The sequence below is a fragment of the Dermacentor andersoni genome, chromosome 11 (assembly GCF_023375885.2).
Source record: "Dermacentor andersoni chromosome 11, qqDerAnde1_hic_scaffold, whole genome shotgun sequence".
In the NCBI taxonomy this organism is placed as follows: domain Eukaryota; kingdom Metazoa; phylum Arthropoda; class Arachnida; order Ixodida; family Ixodidae; genus Dermacentor; species Dermacentor andersoni.
The window spans coordinates 1,410,467-1,429,672 of record NC_092824.1 but is presented as its reverse complement, the minus strand read 5'-3'; the positions used below and the strand labels follow the sequence as shown (position 1 = coordinate 1,429,672).

The 19,206-nt window shown below is 47.6% G+C and overlaps 1 protein-coding gene across 2 annotated transcripts in view; it reads right to left on the bottom strand.

The window, feature by feature from the left end:
- LOC126517808 (receptor-type tyrosine-protein phosphatase kappa-like) overlaps positions 1-19,206 on the bottom strand; it is a 472,380-nt gene that overhangs the window by 303,116 nt on the left and 150,058 nt on the right. The window contains exon 1 of one of the 2 annotated variants that reach the window (XM_055064334.2): positions 5,874-6,145. The exons of the other annotated variant lie outside the window; for it this stretch is intronic. The gene's annotated coding sequence lies outside the window, so the exon portion shown is untranslated. Of the gene's footprint in view, positions 1-5,873; positions 6,146-19,206 lie in introns of those variants that run through there. 2 annotated transcript variants of the gene reach the window in all.

The window sequence follows — 19,206 nt, the reverse complement described above, 5'->3', positions numbered from 1 at the left end:
CACGACGGAAACCTAGTTTTCGGGCTTACATGTCTGCTTGCAAACACGTCACTTCTCCCCAAGTTAGATAACGCGAGATATCGAAGCGCAATGAACTATTTCTAGCAACAAAGAAGCAAAGTGTACGAACGAATGGATCAGTGCCGCCGTGCACTCGAAAATACCGGTAAAAATTTCAAATCCAGGCCAGAGGTCACGTGAAAGAGCGATGATGCTGAACGCTATTTGCCTTTCTAGTGACAAAGAAACAATAAACTTATAAACAATAATAAATAAACAATAAACAATGGTGCAATATCTAATTAGGAATGATAATTTTGCCCACTTTTTTATGTAATGAAAATGCTTCGGTAATTCTAACAGAAAGTTCGTACAATAGAATTGTGCTTAACACTGCGCCTTTAGCGGGAAATATTGGAACTAACGTAAGCATCCCGAAGTGATTGCACTATGCTTCTTTTATTAGCAGCGGCGCGAGGTCGATTTTTTCGCCCTCTGTGGCCATTTGTTGAACTTGAGAGTGTGCGGGCCCTGGGCTCCTCCTCTGTTGTTGCAACGCGGTTTCACCGGCTTCTCCTCTGACGTCATGCCAGATGGCGCGGCTAGCGGCGCTGCCAGCTGCGGCGGTTGCTAGGCAACGGCTCAGCTCGCGGTGTGGCCACCGGCCACAGCGAAACGGCGAGAATACGGCCAATGTAGCTCTCGCTACTAAAACGCCTGAGACATGATTTACAAGCGCTATATGTACAGTGCACTGCTGCACTGTGATGAACAAAGCTTACAAAAGTTATAAAAGTCTTCGTGCGATTTTGCCTACAACTATTACGAGAAGTAGAGTGCTTTCCTCGCAAGGAATGGCGTGTTTCGAATGCGCATATTTTTTCTTCTGATGTTGTGCGGATATTGTTTTCGCCATACCACGTCCTGTTTTGCGTGGGTCGCGATGCGACGGAGGCGAGCGCCATCTGGAGATGTTGCAAGGAACCGAGCGCGCCACTTTATGGCCTTTGAGATTCGGGCGCGCAAATCTGGGAGGCAATGCCCGCTGTATGAATGTTAGAAACGCTCGAAAAAGTGTTTCTGTTTTTTTTTTTTTTTTTTACAGCGAACCTGTATGCCTCCACCGCCTAAGGAAATTTTCGTGTCGTTGTGGTAAGCAAGAAACTCCCCATACGTGGGCTGATCCCGAAGACAGTGCAATGCCGGGCCGACCCGCGGCGGAGGTGAAGCAGCCGTTAAGCACTCCCCATACGTAGGCCGATCCCGAAGATGGCTGAAGTCACTAACGCAAGAGTGGACACGGAACACTAAAACGGCGACAAGGACAAGCGCTTGTCCTTGTCGCCTTTTTATTGTCCCGTGTCCCCTCTTGCGCTAGTCACATCAGCATGGAATACCAACTAGCCCGGTCTCACACCCTGCTCCCTAAGATAGTGCAACGCCGGGCACACCCGCGGTGGAGCTGAAGCAGGCGTTAAGCGCACTCCATATGTGGGCCAATCCCGAAGACTATGCCATACCGGCCCGACTCGCGGCAAAGGTGAAGCAGGCGTTACGCACTCCGCATACGTGGGCCGATGCCGAAAATAGTGCAATGCCCGGCCAACTCGCGGCGGAGGCGCAGTTCGCCATTAAGGGCCGCACATACCCAGCTTCGCTGGTCATCCTTCTTCAGAGCGGAAGGGCACTGAGTTTCTTTTTGTTCCAGGGAAGCACCTCTTCCTGGCTGATATGCTATCCCGTGCTTCTAACAACTGCGACAAGGCCCTCATGGACAGCGACGGTGCTGAAGTACCTGCCGTGAGTGTCATCTCATTCGCGTCAGCCAGGAGACTAACGTGATTGGTTGCCGAGACAACAAAGGATCGCTATCTGATCGGGATGACCAAAAGCCCGAGAAAAGGTGAACCGGTGGATGGCCCTCTGAAGTCAATTATTGCCGAGCTGTCGCAAGTGCAGGGCATTTTGTTGACGGGGTGCAAGATTGTTATTCCCGCCAGTATGAAGCGCGAAACGCTGAAATAAATTCACGAAGGCGACTTGGGCATAACCAAATGCAAGTCGAGAGCACGGGGCGTGATATTCTGGTCGGGAATGAATACCAATATTGAAGCCTCTGTTCATAAGTGCGCAGCGTGCAAAAAATACGTATAGTCAGCCAAGTGAGCCATTGCTTATGCGCCCACTGTCTGACCAAGTTTGGCCCCGAGTTGGCATCGACATTTCCTACTACGGCGGCAGGTCTTATCTTTGCGTCTACGACGCACTGTCCCACTTTCCAGAGGTGGAACTATTTAAAGACGCAACGGCGAGCACTGCCATTGAAACAACTAGCGCTATCTCCGCGAGGTACAGAATACCAATGGAGGTATGTTCGGACAACGGGCCGCCCTTAGCAAGCCAACAGTTTGCCGTGCTTGCGGGAGAGTACGAGTTCCAGCACGCCACTTCTAGCCCTGGCTCTCCACAGTCAAATGGCCTTACAGAAAAAGGGGTGGAAGTGATGAAGCGGATATCAAAGAAAACCGCCGAAACAAATATTTTTGGCGCGGTTTGCTCGCTTACAGGACAACCCCGTTGCAAGGCACTGCTGCACCAGCGGAGATTCTTCAGGGCCAGGAGACTACGAACAACTCTACCAGAATTCCAAGGTAAACCCCGGCTCGCGAAGCATCACCAGACAAGAGACAACAGGCAGCCGCTGAGTCAGGGAGACTCAGGGCGCCTGAAGGCTCATGGGAAACAAAGGCACGTGTCCTACAGCACTGTGTGCAGCCCACGTCCTAGAACCTCGTCACAGAAGACGGCCACCTTTCGCGCCACAACCGAAAGCACTAGCTACGTATAAAAGAGACATTTCGACCTGAGCCTTTGGACGACAGTGAACACGACTGCGAGGCAGCGCTTGAAGACAGCCCATGGGCGCAGCAGCGACCAGTGACTTCAGATGATGGGACGTCTAGCGCTCTTGGTTTAAGATGATCGCAAAGGCAATTTGTGCCCCCGCGTCGTTTGGAATACGAAAAACCTTCAGCAGGTGCCTTGAGTTATAGTGTGCATTGTTTTTGGATTTGAAAATTCCATGTAATGTTTCTTGAATGTATTTAATCGTATAGAGTGTGCATTAATGTTTCTTTGCTAGGAAGTTCGATCTGCCGTTGTGCTTTTATTGTTTGTTCCAAAAGAGGGAAGATGTATCATACCAGCGACAGGCAACATGCGCAGTACCCGCCTAAAGCTGTAGACGACACACATGACAAGAGAAAGGTACTAGCCCTCTCCGGCGCGATCTTCATAAATAACCGCCGCTCAATAAAGTCGGCGCTTTTACCACCCCAGCACTTGGCCACGATGAATGTGATACAGTGGTCACTGTATTCAGAAAGAATGCTGTTTATTTGGGCTTCATAGCGTGTAGCCGAATGTGCCCACTTTCAAAATTGGAGGTGGGGGGGAGGGGGGGGGGCAAACGGAGTACTTTGCACTCTCGCGTTTTTTCAGTAGTGGGAAAGTTCCCCCTCACCCTCTAGTAGTTATGCATATGCTTGTCATTATATATATATATATATATATATATATATATATATATATATATATATATATATTATATTTTAAATGTATTTATTATAGGCCGTCACATGGTAGTGACGGTGAATAGTACAGCTCTAAAACTGAAGGCTAAAACTAACTTTTTATTGGGCGAACTTCTGCCCACAAAAGCAAGTTGCGCTCAAAGCATTGCAATAGCGGCGAACACGGCCTGCGATCGTCCAAATCTGATCTATGGCTTAAGCGCGTCGGCTTTTATACACGAGTAATCGAAGGTTCCAGAGTAATCGGTGGTGCCCACGTGCCTTCCCAGAAGTTCTACTGAATTAGCGTCGCTCCTGCAGTCAGATTGCACAAGCTGCGGTGACAACAGAACCATCGATAACACTCAAGAAACTTCCGATACGTGCGGGCAGAGCGATAACATTTGTTAGGCGGTGCAAAGATATATATATATATATATATATATATATATATAGGGGGTTTCTTCAAAGTTCAGCACGCAGGACCCGACGTAACATACGCAGGAAAGAGACGACGAACTTTTAGGAAGACTTATTTACTGAACGTTTTCGGCCGGTGGACCAACCTTCGTCACGTCTGACGAGGGCTGGTCCACCAGCCGAAAACGTTTAGTAAACAAGTCTTCTTAAAAGTTCGTCGTCTCTGTCCTGCGTACATAACATACATACATACATACATACATACATACATACATACATACATACATACATACATACATACATACATACACATAGTTGTGGCTTAGGAAATAACGCTGGCCCTGGTATTAAAATCACGAAAGAAAGTACGACGTACGTTGAGTCAGCAGAGTTTATTTCACTGACCTTTCGGCTGGTGGAGACGTCTTTGTCAAAGTCTGTCAGGGGACTTTGACAAAGGATGGTCTACTAGCCGAAACGTCATTGAAATATACTGTGCTAATTGAACGTACGTCGTACTCTTTCTGATCATTATATATATATATACCACTTATCTGCTTCACGATAGCTTCGCTTTCCTTTCGATTCCCGTAAGAGCGAGGAATGCGAAGCTTTATTCCTTCGTTTTTTTGTCTGCGCAATATTAAGAGCATTCGTTCTTATTGGGCCAAACAACTATTTTCTGCTTTTTGGGCTTTTTTTGCGCACCACAATAACGTGTGCATTACTATTCTATGCATGTTTTTCCCATTCCGTATGCTACGTTATCTGTTTGTGCAACCGACGTTAACTGATATGCGCTACGCACGTTGGTAGCGCATATCAGTGAACATCAGTTGCACAAACAGATAACTAATATCTTTCTAATATAAGCTCTTTCACCCTACCATAACGTAACTCCCTGCAGGGCTATATGTATTGTATAAAAGTAAAACAAAGATTCCCAATACCTGCCAAAATGCCCGCTCAGTACCGTTGGAGCCGACAATGGGAATAACTCTTTTCAGTAGGCATGCAGGCTTGTGTTTTTCAAACGCCTGTTTTCTTTTTTTGTATTCGTTCTCTTAGAAATGGGCATGCACGGTAGTGAGATGTGAATGGCGGCATTAAAAGCAACGCTAATAAATGAAGAAACACGCGTGTCCAGATCGATTGGTCGTTTTCTCCAGGAAGGCTTCGCGAGCCTGTATCGATCATTGGGCCGACCTGGTGAATGCCAGAAAGCTCGACGGGTGGGCTCAACAACTGCGTGCAGCCCACGCCGCCACAAAATTAGCGACTGAGCGAATACGATCAGTCATTACCAATGCACCTGCTTGAAAAAAGCGCACGGCTTTCGTCTGTGTTTGCGAGTTTCGTGCGCAGCTTTCAATGGTGAACCGCCAATAAAAGCAACATGTTCGACCTGTCACTGCGTCATGTGCTTTCACAGCGTTGCCTTGCCAACGGCGGTCACAAGGTGAGAAGTGAGCGCAATTTTTTTAGTACGTCGATGTTCAGTTACTCATTGCTAGCTTTAGCCTGCGGGAACAGCTTCACGCTCCGATTTACAACTGCTGGTGGTGCTGATGCCCTTGCTGTGGCCGTTTTCCTTAGCATTCGTTCATTTTCGAAACCCGCGGACGCCGCAAACAGTCAAACTAGCCAGAAAACATGATCAATGTGTGCTTATGGTGACAGTGCCTTGAAGTTTAGAGCTGATGCTGACGCTTTTCGAGTGCCAGAGATAATTCCACGCGGCAAGCAAAACGCGATGTAGGTGGAGCGAATGGCATATGATTCCAGTGAAAGACATTGACATTGAAGCAGGCGGCGACAATTTCCTAACAGGTTGCACGTGAAACATGCCCCCACTGCCAGGGTGAGCTGAAAAGAACTCACCAGTTGCTCCCTTACGTGTCAGCGCGGCTGCAACCAACCAACGTCGCACACAGCTCCGGGCGCGCTCGGTGTGGCTTAGCAGACTTGGCACAAACCAGCTGCCATTGTAGGCAGAGCCGCGCTCGTCGCGCAACACTGTAGAAGGCTCTCGCAGCGACGGCCAAGGCGGTCTCGAGCCACGCACGCAACCAACGACCACGCGACGTCTGCTTGCTGCCGCCGGTCGTTGGTTGACGGCCCTCTCTCTCGTTCGATACAGCTTCCCTCTCGATTCTCGCCCTTTCTTATTTGTTACGTGACCTCATTTTATCCGCATTTCGCCGCCGCGGCGCTGCGTTCCTTCTCGCGCAATCAGCGCCGACGGCGCACGCTTTTCCTTCGGCTGGTTGAGCGCAGCCGCTCGCTTTCTTTCACCTAATTCCTTTGCGTCTGCTCCGCTCCCAGCAGTTTTCGAAGAACAATATTATCAACCCCCCTCCGCGCCTCCCACAGTCAGCGTAGTTTTGTTTTTGCCGGCATGCAGGCCTTCGTGGCCACCACGGAGCTTCGGTTGTAGCTACGTAACAGTTACGAGCAATAAAAACAGCGCAAAACGACGGGACGAGTTAAGGGAGACAGACAACAGCGCTAACAACCAAAGTGTCTTTATTCTTCCGGTCAGCATATATGTATATATATGCTCCGCCGCTATCTGAAACCACAGATTCTACAGAATTGGGCATGCGCAGAGGGAATTGCAATTAATGTGATAGGAAGGCAATCTCCTTCGGAAGGAGAGAAATGGATGGAAGGCTTACACATGCTTCGCCGCTAACGTGAATGTGGAAGGCTTCGGATATAAGGCGTGCGCGGTCATCACGATATTTTGACAGGTAGGTTACACCTTCGAAAGACGGCTTGCAGCCGCATTCATTGCAATGCAGGGACAATTGACTATCTTCTGCCCGTTTTTGAAATTTGTTTATGTGCTCGCGCATGCGGTCATTGATGCAACGCCCCGTTCGGCCGATATAAAAACGCTTGCATGAAAGGGGGATCTTGTACACCACACAGTCACAACAGTCACCAACAAACCTCTGTCTGTGCTGCTTTTCACAACTTTTTTTGTTGTTATTCATGCTTACCCTATTGACTTGGTGGCACAGGCTACCTAACTCATTTTTGGCAGCAAACAGCAACCTGACGCCTGCCCTGCTGACAACCTTTTTGAGATTGTGCGCAACCTGGTGAACATATGGTATAACCGCAACCATTTGCCGTGGGCGATTCTCAGATAGAGCAGCTGCCGACTGCTTTCCTTTAAGGTTCGTTGCGAGGCTTTCAGCGATGCTGGTCAAAAGTGGTACCGAGAAACCTGCAAGCTTCAGTCTGGCTGCTTGGTTTTCGAAGCTTACATCCACTTGGTGGTCACAAGACCGGATGAGGGCCGCCTTCATGCAGGATCTTGCTATACCGCGCTTGACTATCTTTGAGTGCGCGGACGAAAATGGAAGAAGGTTCTTATGAGACCGAGCAGCATAACCCCAAAATACATGATTGCTTAAGAACGTTAGCTCCAAGTATAAGAAACGAAGCTTGTTGTCAGACGGATTGCCACATAAAGAGAACGTGCCGAATTTTGCGCTCTGAAGCATTTCGACAGGTACGCTTCTACACCGACTGCTTGCAGGTTGTGAACCAGAATGAGCTGCATTTCCATAGTGCTCAGAAGAAGTTTCTTCAAGATTTGCGAATGGCGTCTCAGACAGCAGACTTCCTGTGGGGCAACTTGGTGGTTCGACTGCCTAGGAGAGGACGTAGGAATCCGGGGCAAGGCCAAGAGGTAACAACATTCGGGGATGCCTCAATTCCGAACAATGTTGCCGATCTACTCGAGCTTGGTCCTAAATTTTGTGAGCATCCTTCTCTGGACAAGACGGAACTGCTCAGCCTCGTCAGGATAGCTGCCGGTAGAGCAAGAACAGATGAAGCTGACAGATGCATCAGAGAAGGTGTTGACTGCTTGCCCCAGCAGGTTAAAAAAGGCAACACAGTTCGGCTCCGCACAGCAGTGACCGTCCTTCGGAATCGGGGCTCAAGCTGCTCCTATCCGACAAAAAAGGCGGTTTTGTCGTGATGCCTCGTGGCTTGTACAAGAGCAAAGCAGATTCGGCCATTCTAGGTAACTTCAAGGGAGTGCATGGAGTGGCTCCTGCGAAGGTCAAAACAGAGGCTGTTCAGCTCTGCGAAAAAGCCGGACTCTCCAAGCTGGCCTCCTCCTTAAAGGCCTGCAATGGAACCAGTCTTTCTGTGTTTTTCAGCGCCAAGACACACAAGGAACTGTGCCCGTTTCGGGCCATTGTTTCTGAGCGCGGAACCTGGCAACGACAATTGGGAGTGTTCCTGCAAAGGTTTTTGTGCCTCCTCGACATTGATGACCCCTTCCTCATAAAGACGCCAGGTACTGTCTCCACCTTCCTCCGTGAGGAATGTCCAAAGGCTGTCCGAGCCTTTTCCGTGGATATCAAGGACTTGTATTATTCCTTGCCTCAAGATGATGTATGCATTGAAGTCGGCCATTGCATTGACAAATATGGTGTTCTAAGGTTTCAGAATCCATGTGGTATCAACGTCGACAAGTTTTTAGAGCGTTTAAGGTTTTATATGCTTTCCACTTTCGTTTCAATGGAGGATAAGCTTTTTATACAGAAGAAAGGTGTGTGCATCGGTTCATGTATAGCCTCTGTTCCTAGTGACATTTTATTAGCCAGCTATGACCGCAATCTTGTAACTAAGCTCAGCCAGACAAGCACTGTAAAAGTGATGCGATACGTCGATGACTTTCTAATTTTTTACAATACTAACGCCACTGACGCGCAGCCTGCTGCTGCTATAATATTTGACATGTTCCGCACAGTTCTAGATTCTTTAAAATTGACCACGGTGCATCCGTCTGACAACAAGCTTCGTTTCTTAGACTTGGAGCTACCGTTCTTAAGCAATCATCTATGTTGGGGTTATGCTCCTCGGTCTCATAAGAACCTTCTTCCATTTTCGTCCGCCTACTCTAAGATAGTCAAGCGCGGTATAGCAAGATCCTGCATGAAGGCGGCCCTCATCCGGTCTTGTGACCACCAAGTGGATGTAAGCTTCGAAAAGCAAGTAGCCAGACTGAAGCTCGCAGGTTTCTCGGTACCACTTTTGACCAGCATCGCTGAAAGCCTCGCAATGAACCTTAAAGGAAAGCAGTCGGCAGCTGCTCTATCTGAGAATCGCCCACGGCAAATGGTTGCGGCTATACCATATGTTCACCAGGTTGCGCACAATCTCAAAAAGGTTGTCAGCAGGGCAGGCGTCAGGTTGCTGTTTACTGCCAAAAATAAGTTAGGTAGCCTGTGCCACCAAGTCAATAGGGTAAGCATGAATAACAAAAAAAAAGTTGTAAAAAGCAGCACAGACAGAGGTTTGTTGGTGACTGTTGTGACTGTGTGGTGTATAAGATCCCCCTTTCATGCAAGCATTTTTATATCGGCCAAACGGGGCGTTGCATCAATGACCGCATGCGCGAGCACTTAAACAAATTTCAAAAACGGGCAAAAGATAGTCAATTGTCACTGCATTGCAATGAATGCGGCTGCAAGCCGTCTTTCGAAGGTGTAACCTACCTGCCAAAATATCGTGATGACGGCGCACGCCTTATATCCGAAGCCTTCCACATTCACGTTAGCGGCGAAGCATGTGTAAGCCTTCCATCCATTTCTCTCCTTCCGAAGGAGATTGCCCTCCTATCACATTAATTGCAATTCCCTCTGCGCATGCCCAATTCTGTAGAATCTGTGGTTTCAGATAGCGGCGGAGCATTTATATGCTGACTGAAAGAATAAAGACACTTTGGTTGTTAGTCAGCGCTGTTGTCTGTATCCCCTCACTCGTCCCGTCGTTTTGCGCTGTTTTTATTGCTCGTAATCACGAACCAACCAGCACAAATGCGTACTCTTTTACGTAACAGTTGCTCTCGGATAGGTCTATTAGAGCAAAATTTGTGGAAATGATGTTTCATCTGCACGTAGTAATTCTGCGGAAACCCGCAAGGTTTGCGGGTTTCCGCAGAACTACTGCATCAAACACTTGCATTTGCTTCGTGTTGTCGACAAATTCGACTTCGCCCTGCCATCTGCTAGCCGCCTGGTTAGCTCAGATGGTAGAGCGGCTGCCCCAGAAAGGCGGTGGTCCCGGGTTCGAGTCCCGGACGAGGAGGAATTTTTCTTCAACTATGAGGCTTTTCTTTCGAGGAACCGGTATGGGTTTCCTTCGTAGCAATTGCTACGAACGGGTGGATGTCTGATTTTCCCTTTATTCATGTTTCATCTTGCTTAGCATTCGCGTCTCGGTGAGTTTTGAACCGACAGATTTAGGCGCAGCTAGGAATGGGCAAACTTGCGATGTGTTCAACTCGTATAATCACTGTCATAATAAGAGCACGAGAAAGCGGCCCTCGGACAACTGAGTTTATTCGAAAAACAAGAAGCCGCATGCACACATACTGCTACGTGTACTGTTTCTCTCGTTCCCCTTACCACGCTGTCATTGTTGCCGTGTCTGCTTTGCTCGAGTCATCAATGCACTCTTTCATTTCCGACTAATCGAGCGTAATTTAATTTAATGCAGTATATAAAAATGCACATTCATTCTTGTATAGAGAAATGGATCAAACACTGCTACAGCCATCAGCTGCACCAAACAATAACAATACGAAAACATTACTTAGAGCATGTGCTTTTCTAAAGCGGCAAGAAGAATCGAAAATGCAATACCAACTAAGCAATACTGCATATTAGTTAATAAAGGTGTTGTGGCGCAATGTAGAGTAACATACGGAAGACAAAAAAGGAGACCACAGAAAGAGCGCCAGACCTTCAGCGAGTTCATTTCAAGCACCACACCCAAATACAGGTATAAATGCTCGCCAAAAATCCGCAAACAGCGAACGCGCATCAGGTGCAAACATTTTAATGCAGTACATAAAAATGCGCATTCATTCTTGTATAGAGAAATCGATGGCACACTGCTACAGCCTTCACCTTCCTTCCTTATGTGATACGCTTTGGGCATCTGTCGGGCCTATGCCCCCCGGCTTCTTCCTAGCGCATGCGTGTCCTTGAACAACGGTGCGCAGCCCAACAGAGTGGGAATGCAAACGTGAACTCACACCATTCTGAATTGATAACACTTGTTCCCTTCAGTGCTCGTCCTGTTTGTTTTCAATTCCTCTCTTCGTGTTCTTCGCGCTGGTGCAATTTACACTTGAGCGGTCGCTAACACAGCGGCCGCTTTGACCTACGCCGACTTTGCCGCAGCACGACGGAAGTTCACAGCTCGCGGCGGAGCGAAGAACTGGACTGGCGCGCTTCGTTTCCCAGGAAGGCTTAGAATTTCGGGACGAAACTCGGGCACATAACTTCGACAGCTTATTCGGTGATGAAAAAAACCACAGGAACATCGTGCCTGCTTGCAACTTTTTTAGAGTTCTGGGCAATTCTGTGCATGTATGACACTACTTATGGCCTCTTCTTCTGCAACGCCTCAGGTATTTTGCTGCATCCTTTTAGCTGCCCAAGCAAGGTCTCGGACACACTGATAAGGATCGCAGAAGGGAACCCAGCTGCAATCAGCCTCGATATTTGCAACTGCAAACTACTTTCCACAGTGTGCTCGCACGGCTTCGGTAGAGCAGACCGGAGACACAGAGTGGCTGTAGCCCTTTTCAGTGTTTTCGATTGAGCAGTGTCTTAAGGTTGCAAGTTCTCACGAGTCCGCGAACTATAATGCATCCTGCACGAGTGCCGAAGGTGTCGTAACAGGTTAATATCTAAAAACTGCATATGCTTGTCATGAGGGAGATCAATAGTGAACGTTATGCCTGCGCCATGCTGCCTGAACACTGAGAGAACCAAAGTAACATCATGGGAGGTACTGAAAAAACAACTCAACAGTCGCTTTAGCATACACGCCAAAGAGGGTGAATCCGAAAGCCTGCGCGCTCAAGAGACATTCGTTAAATTACTTGACATTCGAATGCGTTGAATTTTTACCTGTTATTTGGTTTCTCCTACCAAAGGTCGTCCATTGCAGTGCCTTAATTGACGCTACCTTAACTGCGCCTTCAATAGCTTCGCACTAATTAACACAAAAGGTCGCGGGCTGGAGTGCTTTAATTAACTATGTTAATTACAGTGACTTAATTAACTTAGCACCAAACGTCGTGGGTTTGACTTCCACATAAGCTCGAGAGTCAGAGTGTCTGAATCACCTCAATCTTAATTACCTTGGCTTTTTTTTTGCGTGACAAGCGGCGTCGGGGCCACTGCGGATGAAGAGGACAACTAACGCGCGAGCAGTGGCACAAGCGCGTGCCTGCGCGAAGCAAGCGGACATGCGTTTCTGTACCGCACGCCGCGTTTATGAGACCATCGGGGGCATGAGCCACTCCAGGCCTTAACAATGTCTGACCCACGGTGGAATCGAACCTGGGTCGTCAAGCACAGCAGCCCGGTGCTCTAACCATTAGGCGACGATACGATGCATACGTTGCTCGGTCCAAATCCAGCCAGCTCCTTGAAACGCTCGGCCTAAAAATGATTTTAGGCGCAAGAACTAAGACACGGACTGGCGGACGCTGATACACGGACACGGACAATGATAGAAGTCGAATGCCAGTTAATACTGTGTCCAGTCTTTTCGTTATGCTCTGCCAAGGCGCTCGAAACCGTGTGTACTTTGACTACATCACTGCGGTGCTGCTGTAGCCTTCTTTTAAGGTTCCCCGTCTCGCCTGCGTAGCACGCCTGGCAGCCCTGGCAAGGAATTTTGTAGATGACAACCGGAAAGTTTTCTTTTGCGAGGCGGTCAATTGCCTTCAATTGCCGATTGCATAAACTGGAGCCCACGCTACGGCTACAACTACCATCTAGCCTTTCCCGCGGCGAAACAACCTTGCTGTACCGCTTGTGGCTGGGACTGGCATTCACGAACGCGTACTCCTATCGTTTGGGAATGGCCGAGAGCCCGATGTGCGACTCCTGTGGGTGCGAGAAAACCATGGAGCACCTATTGTGTACCTGCCCTCGCTACGATGTCCAACGCCTCTCTCTGCGGGCAAGTTTACAGCGACTGGACTCGTTCACCGAGTCACCGTTCACCGAGTCAAAGATACTCGGACCGTGGCCACAGCCGCCACTAGCTCGAAAAGCGATTCGTGCACTAGTGCAATATTTGAAGTGCACCGGCTTAAGAGACCTTTTATACTGTCCCTGTTTATAGTGTCCCTCCCGCACGCACTCAGTGCCTACTCTCTCCCTTTTTCCCTCTTTCTTTTCCCCTTTCCCCCACCCCCAGTGTAGGGTAGCAAATCGGATGCTCTTCTGGTTGACCTCCCTGCCTTTCCTATCCTTGTTTTCTCTCTCTCGAGGCGGTCTTTGACTCGGACGAGTTGTGGTTTTAGCTTGCTTGAAGGGACGTGGCAGATTTGTACATCATAATCTTTGAAAATTTTTGACATTGACTCGCTCACGCCTCCTCGCGCATAGGGGAGAAACGCTAGTTTTCTTGTTTTCATCAGCCTTACAGGGGGTTCAGCTGCATGCTTTTCTTCAGTTTTATAAACTAGCCGGGGTAGTCATTGCTGACCAAATCCTGCGTCCCTCTCTTCAACTCAGATCTGCGTGCGTCAGCAGTCAAGCACAATCGGAATGCACTGGTGAAGAATGTCGAGGCAACACCACAGTTCAATCTGCGCTGTAAAGCCCACAGCATCATCCCGAAGTCCCTTCACCTACCCTTCTTGGTTCGTACGCCGTTTGAAAAGCACGTAATCTCGCGCTGCGGGAAGCTCCTTTTAGAAGCACGCATCCTTGAAACGAAGGCTACCATAAGCTCTTGGACAACGAGAATTTTTTTTTAGCCAACACACGCTTAAGCACACCGCTCCCATATAATTCAACGAGATTTTACTCTGCTCACATGGAACAGCTACGGTGACTCGACAGAAAAGAGGAAGGTGCCAGGAAAAGAAGATTTCCTCTCTGCTGGACAAATGTCAGCCCCCTGACAACCAAGATGGTATTTGCAACCTGTCGTCACACCACGTTGATACAGCTGAGCTTCATCTACTAAGCCGCGGCCTGAATTTCAACATTGGTACCCGCCAAGTATGCGGAATTCGCTTGTGCAGTTGAGAAGGCAGTACGCCAAGTCGAGCCTTCTCTGCAAAAATGTAGCACGTACCCGCGATATTGGGGCTCTTTCAAAGCTTCGTAATGCTGGGACCTCAAGTATCAGCCACCTCGATAACGTCGCCATGAAAAGACTGCAAAATAACAAAGCCAGTGTCGTCTTGCCTGCGGACAAGGGGAATGCCGCGGTTGTCGTGAATCGGGATGACTACGTTTCGAAGATGACGGAGCATCTCCAGGACCTCACCACGTATTCGAAGGTCAACCGGGACCCCACAAGAAAGACCGAGTCAGAACTTCAGAAGCTGCTGGCTGTCGTTTTGAATTTTGTGCCTCCCGAAAAGAAGCATCCTTATAATCAGCTGCTGTGCCACAACGGCTCAGCTCCTGCAATATACGGCCTGCGCAAGGTTCACAAACCTAATGTCCCGCTGCGGCCTATAGCAGACTACACTCGCTCTCCGTTGCACCGTCTCTCTGCCTATCTTCATGGTGTGCTCCGACCCCTCGTTGGACGAACGCCGGCGTACGTAAAAGACTCCGCTGATTTTGTCGACAAGGTGAGGAACGTGACTTTAGACAGCGAAGACGTAATAGTTTCCTTTGACGTTAAGTTTATGTTCACACGCATACCTGTGGATTATGCTGTTGACTGCTGCGGAACAGCATTGCAAAACGACATATCTCTGCTTTCGCGCACCCCATTCGAAGTCGACGACGTGTGCCACCTCTCGGAGTTTTCTTGACGCAACACATATTTTTCATTTAATGGATCATTTTACAGGCAGGTGTTTGGAACGGCAATGAGAGCATCGGTGTCAGTGTCTTGTGCCAACATTGCTTTGGAAGCCGTCGAAGATAAAGCCCTTATGACGTTCCAGCCTGCCCCAAAATTGTTCCTGGGGTATGTCGACGACTGTTTTTCAATTATCCGCCGCGAGGACGTCGTACCTTTTCTGCAGAACCTGAACTCTTTACAAAGCACAATACAATTCACCGTTGAAGAAGTTAATGGTCGCTTGGCTTTTCTTGACGTTGAAATCATGCGCACTGCATCGGGCCTTTTGACAAGTGTTTAGCGAAAGCCTACCCACACAGGGAAATATCTGCACTTTGATTCCGCCCATCCCCTTGGACAAAAACTATCTGTTGCCTCGACATTGTTCACCCGTGCATTCCGATTGTGTTTGACTACTGACGCACGCAGATCTGAGTTGAAGAGACTGAAGCAGGATTTGGTGAGCAACGGCTACCCCGGCCGGTTTATAAAGACTAAAGAGAAGCGTGCAGCTCAACCCCCTGTAAGGCCGATGAGAACAAGAAACTGGTGTCTCTCCCCTATGCCCGAGGCGTGAGCGAGTCAATGTAAAAGATATTCAAAAATTATGATGTACAAATCTGCCACGTCCCTTCAAGCAAGCTAAAACAACAACTCGTCCGAGTCAAAGACCGCCTCGAAAAAGAAAAATTTCCGGGCGTCATCTACAAAATTCCTTGCCAGGACTGCCAGGCGTGCTACGTAGGCGAGACGGGGAACTTTAAAAGAAGGCTACAGCAGCACCGCAGTGATGTAGCCAAAGGACACACGGTTTCCAGCGCCCTGGCAGAGCATCACGAAAAGCCTGGACACAGTATTAACTGGCACTGGGCTTCTATCATCGAAAGAGAGAAAAAATTATCATTCCGATTGCTCCTTGAATCATTCTGCATACAATCTACTACTAACACGATATACTGGACACGGGAACCCCTCCCTGAGTTGTACGCAAGCGCATTACATCGTCCGACGCATATATAAGAAAGACCATCATGCATTCGTTCATTGTGAACAAGGCATCCGTATTGGGCGCCGAAACGTCTATCTGTGGTTTTGAATTTTTTTCAGTTGGCGAGTTTACGTTTATTCAGCTAAGGCAATACTGAGTAAGGCCTGCGAGCACGAGTGCGATCAAAGTTTTTTAAACCAGCGCGATTACAGAACGCAGGCTTTCCCAGTTCTGTGATCACTTCAGTATGCGAAGCCATCTTGCAGAAAGAGAAAAGAATAAGTTCCGAAACATCAAAAAAGAAAAGAATAAAGACAAGAGACAAGCGCACGTGGTGCCATACTTGCACAAGTTGTCACACAATCTAAAGAAAGTTTCCAATAGACATCATATCTACTGCCTCTTAGTATGGAGAAACGGTAATAAAACAGATATAGAAAAATTGGCAGTACTGCAACGGCGAGCTGTTCGGTTGTTGAACTTCTCGAAACAATACATAGGAACTTCTATACTAGTGATGCGCTACAACATTCCTAATATTAGAGGTTCTTACAAAACAAAGATCTGCATAAGGCTATTTAAGGAGATCTCCAGCAACAGGGAACTCGTTACCTGAGTAGAGACACAGGATACAACCTACGTCACACATCAAGAGTAATAAGGAAACCAAGGACAAAATATGGCACGCAAACGATCGAATATGAAACCATGTGTTTATGTAATACGTACCCTAACATTGTTGACGAAGCTATAAATTCTAGAACAATTCACAAATTTAAACATGCAATACAAAACATAATATTTTCTGCTCACAGTGTGTTTAACGAATGTCAATAAAGTTTCTTTGTTTAATGTCAATAATAATGTTATTAATGTTATATTCTGAATGTTTAACTTTTGTTAATACAAGAATGTTCTTATTTTTGCTGTGCTCTATTTGTTTAGTTGCTTGCTATTTGACAAATGGTTGATACTTTTCAGTGTGTTTAAAATTTTGCTGTAAATAGTTTTGAAGTGTTGTGTCTTATTAGTTTTACTTTGTTTTATCAGTAGACTGCTACTACTGCTGCCCCAGCGAGGTAAAGGCCTTAGGCAGGAGGATTACGCCCTCCTTTTGCCTTACCTTGCCGGCAAACCTTGTATTTGTGTCGCCCAAATAAATGAAATGAAAAAAAAATTGTAATTTGCTTTTCAGTGCCCCGTATAAGCTGTCCTCGATATGCAATGGTATGAAAGCGCGTTAAAGGCCCCTGTGCTTCACAAATTGTAAATTCTGTTTCGCTGACTGCAGACGCAACATTATGTATCAGATACCGCTCAGCTGTGGAAAAACGTATATAGGTCAAACGGGACAGTGTTTCATTGAAAGAGCTTGTCAGCACAACAATAACCTAAAGAATGGCTATGGGAGTTATTTAGCAGGACATTGTAACAAGTGTCACTGCACTCCAATATTTAAAAAAAAAAAATTCATACGGAAAAAAAGGAAAGAGGGAAAGGGAAATAATAGAGGCTTACTACATTAGAAAAGAAGGAGATAAATGTGTAAGCGCTCCCTCTCTTGCCTTGTCAGGAAAAGAAATAAATTTTTTGGATGAAAGATTATGATGCTGCTGATTTGCAGATGTTTTTTCAACTGGTGTACGCATGCCTATGCTGAAAAAGGCATAAAATGGCTGGAGAACTTCAAATAAACTTCCAGTTGGCAGTAAGCGCTTGACTGTGGTATTTGTTTCCTCGTGTCCTTGTTTTATTTGCGCTATTTAACCTCAGTTCTAAATATGAACCAAGTAGCCCTCATCAAGATCCTACTGAATTTAGGTATGGACGATAGAATACAACGACCGTATCGTCGCACACATGGCAAAACTCCGCCAGGAAGCAGAAAAGGACCTGCGAACAAAACAAGCAGAAATGGCGGCAACGCGGGCGTAGACCAACGGCCATTCGGCGGGAACAAAGTCCAAAGTGAAACTGCCGAACCTCGAGTTGCAACGATTTAGAGGCGACCGCACGGAGTGGAAGTCCTTCTGGGAGCAGTTCGAGCAAGCGGTGCACGAAAACGACGGCCTCTCCAACGCCGAGAAGTTTCTGTACTTGCGACCAGTGCTTTCGGGAAAAGCCGCAGCGGTCATTGCCGGCATCCAAGTGACTGGGGTAAATTACACCACTGTCATCGAACTTCTGAAAGAGCGCTTCGGTGGACGAGAAGTGCTGATTCAAGAACGCGTGACTCAGTTACTTGACTTGCCACCGCTACAGGTCGAAAAGGAGCACCGGCCTATGTCGACTCTATGACCACCTGCAACGCAATATCGCTGGTCTCACTGCGTTCGGAGTCAAAACGGACAGTTACGGCGCCCTGCCCTCCTCCGCGCTCCTTCAATCAATCAATGAATGAATGAATCAATCAATCAATCAGTCAATCCTTTTATTTGAGTATCAAAGATACTCGAATCGAATGCTGCCAACCGTCTTGTCGGATGCCACAAAGGACTTTCCGCTGCACGCAAAGATTACGGGATCAGCATAAAGAGTTGGCAAGCTTTTCTTAAAACAGGAGTAGAGAGCCGGGAAAGGCACTGCAACCTGGTAATCTCGCAGCCAGAGACTCAAAACATCGAGACAAAGAAAAGAGCAAACCTCAAAAAGGGTCTGTAGCTTCTCTTTTTATCTGCGGGTACTTCAAAGCATGTCCGATCCGTGTGCATTCTATGCTGCTCAAAATTATACGACTCACGATTGTCAGGCGCAGATCTCATTGCATGAACAGAAGGAAAGGCTCATTGCAGCTGGCTGATGCTTCCGATACAGCATAAAAGAGCACACTTCAAGGGAATGCCGCAACAAACGAATAAAGTGCAAGGAATGTGGCAGAAGACATCTCAGATGTGTAACCCGACATGGAAGCCAGCCGAGAACAAAAGCCACAGATTTGCACTCTTGGACAGAAAAGAAATCTGAAAAGGTACCAACTTTGCTGCTCCAAACCGCTCAAGTATGAGCAGAGGGAGAAAGAAGAGCGCTCACTCGTCTCCCCTTTGACGGAGGTAGCCAACGAAGCTTTGTCAGGAAGCACCTTTCACGCGAACTGCAACTAGAGGTCGTAGGTGAAGAGGATATCACAATCTGACCATTCGGTGGAGCAGGAAACATCATCAAATAGAAGCGCAGGAGAGTAAGAATTTGGCTAAGACGTGAATACGACAGTAAAGAGGACTCTATCGAAGTTCTGCAAATACCGGAGATCTGCTCTGATCGGCTTCATGTTTCTAAGGACATCGTAAAAAAGGTGCAAACGGACATGGATGAACTGGCAGATGGGACTTGCACCAGCCCATTTGATGGGAAGCGGGA